Genomic DNA, 2,411 nt, shown 5'->3' with positions numbered 1-2,411 from the left:
AGAAGGGAAGACGAAAGACAGGAGGCACCAAATCTCAAACCTCAAGCATCATGAAATATTCATTAAGAACATATTATGACGTCGTAGGAGAGACCACATCTTCTTCTTCTTCACCGAACCCTTTGGCAATTCATGCCTAACCTTTCAATTCGGCCACCCTTCGAAAAAGAAGAGGACCTGAAGAAAGATAGAAGACAAAAAAAGATGAGAGAGAAAAGGGCATTGAGGTAATTTGCTAAAATTTGTAAATCTCAATTTAATACCTGTAGACCTATTTGTCTTTTATGACATTAGAATGACTAATCTGGAATTTAGAATTCAAATAGTATTTATATGGGATTTTTTTCTTTTTTAAATATATTATTAATATTATTAATATCAATGTAATTATTTTGTTATTTCGTTCCACGCAGTATATTGTGGGAATACATTTTTAATCCTTTCTATTCTAGCATTTCACTTCATCAGTAAACAATATATATTTATATTTAGTTACGAACTTAAAAGAATACTAAAAATATTAAAATAAAGTAATTTCAATTATTATTTATTAATTAATGACATAAAAAACAGACTAGACATAAATTCACTTTAACTTTGAATTCTATTGCTACGACAGCCCTTAATTTTCAAAACTTGTCTTATCATTATGAAACTGGGATTCTGGCAAAAAGAAAAAAAAATCATTACGGAATTAGGAACATCGTTGCATATGGATTCCAAAGAGGAAAAAATTGCCGTTGCTTTTATTACATCTCTTGGAAAAAAAAACCGCACATTCCAGTCAGAAAATCCCAATTCAAATTTTGAATCCCCCCCCCCCCAAAAAAAAAAAAAAAAAGCCGTTACCTTTAATTTTTTCCTCCTGTAGTTGTAACCCAAATTCAAAATTTGATATCTCATAAAAATCCTCGAGTCTTGACCGTTTAACTTTAACGGGTAAATAATAGTCAGTGAAGGCTCTAACTCTCTGTCTCACGCTCTCAATTCTCTCTCCATCGTTTCCTCGCCGTAGTAGTTCATGGTAATTTTCTTTTTTTGTTTGGGAATTCTCGTCTTTCTTCTTCAAGATCTCCGTTACCAATCCCATCGATCGTGTTTGTACTCTCTTCCTGCTTTTCTGGTAAGGTAAAGGTAGTTCAGTTTGGGTGCGATCTCCAGTATGTCTGTTTCTTCGCATATGTATGAAGAAATTAACGGATTTGATACCTCTGCTTGAATTAACTGTTGAAAGATTTACTGAAAAGTCTAATGAAATTGTGATTGATTTCAGTTTGAAGTCGTCGTGAACCTGTGATGAAGGTGTTCATCCTACCTGATCTTGCTTTCACGTTGTAATTTTTAGTTTTTGGATTCTGGTTGTTCGAATGATTAGAGAGTTCTTTGTTCAAATTTGTGTAGCTTAATGGGTCTTGGAGAGCTGGATGCAGACGATCAATGGTCCTCTTGATGTTGCAAGCGCTTTGATATTGCTCTGCTGGCTTTGGTTTAGTTTCTTCTCTATTGTTATGTCATTTTACGCTTTAGAATTCTTTGAATCGCCAGCTTTCTTGGAGTTATAAATGTTCAGGTCATCATTAAAACAAGGAACATCGTTTCTCTTGTTTACAGAAATTTTAGTTCACATTTAGGATTTGTGATCTAATAGAGTTTAAAACGCTCAGATTTTTCCAACATTTCATTGAGGGGCGCTATTCTTTAATCTACTGGCCGACTTACAAATTTTCGACTTCTGTAGGTCTAGTTAACGAATAGCCCTGTGCCATAATGATAACTTTAATTTGATTACATCATGATCCTGCTTGTCTTTGAAAATAGTCTTTGTTGGTGAAATCAAGAATGGACAGAAGGAGGAGGATATCATAGTACTCAAGCTCTTCCACATGCGAGTTTTGTTACACCTTCTGGAGGCTGTTGGACTCAGGTAAGCTCAAAATTTATTGCTATCTTACCTCTGTAGTCTCTGCAACCATATTTCTGCATAATCTGGCTTTCATGAAGCAGTTGTTTAAAGGGTTCGGAATAAATGGCTAGCAAAATGCTGAGCCAAGGATTGCGCTGTTAAAACTTAGGAGTATTAGAACGACTATGCTTGTAGCATATATTTATTAGGTAGTTAGATTTTGGACCATTTTTCTTCCCAGATAACTAGATTTTCATTGTTGAAGAGGCATACACCCTTGAAATTGTTTGAAAGATTTGGGTGACAAAAATCATTCTAGCAACTAACTAATAAATGCAATTTCAACTTTTGAATGTGATCAAACTCCAACCTTGACACCGAGCAAGCAAGCTATACATGCATTTGGAGCTGGTTTGTCTTGATTTTTCACAATCTATTTCTATGGACCGCAGAAATTTGTTTACTGTCTAAAATAATTTATGTTAAAGGCTGCAGATTAAGTATCTCC

The 2,411-nt window shown here is 34.4% G+C and overlaps 1 long non-coding RNA gene across 1 annotated transcript; it reads left to right on the top strand.

The window, feature by feature from the left end:
* Nucleotides 1–1,205: 1,205 nt before the first annotated feature.
* Nucleotides 1,206–2,072, top strand: LOC114761860 (uncharacterized). The gene is made up of 2 exons (XR_003742193.1): nucleotides 1,206–1,440; nucleotides 1,739–2,072. It is a non-coding gene; the product is annotated as an uncharacterized LOC114761860 (long non-coding RNA).
* The last annotated feature ends 339 nt before the right edge of the window (nucleotides 2,073–2,411 follow it).

This window comes from Neltuma alba, unplaced genomic scaffold, assembly GCF_004799145.2.
Source record: "Neltuma alba isolate B1F8T4 unplaced genomic scaffold, ASM479914v2 tig00011141_pilon, whole genome shotgun sequence".
Taxonomy (NCBI): Eukaryota; Viridiplantae; Streptophyta; class Magnoliopsida; order Fabales; family Fabaceae; genus Neltuma; species Neltuma alba.
Note: the sequence above shows the minus strand (reverse complement) of the source record. Positions and strands in the feature narration are given on the sequence as shown.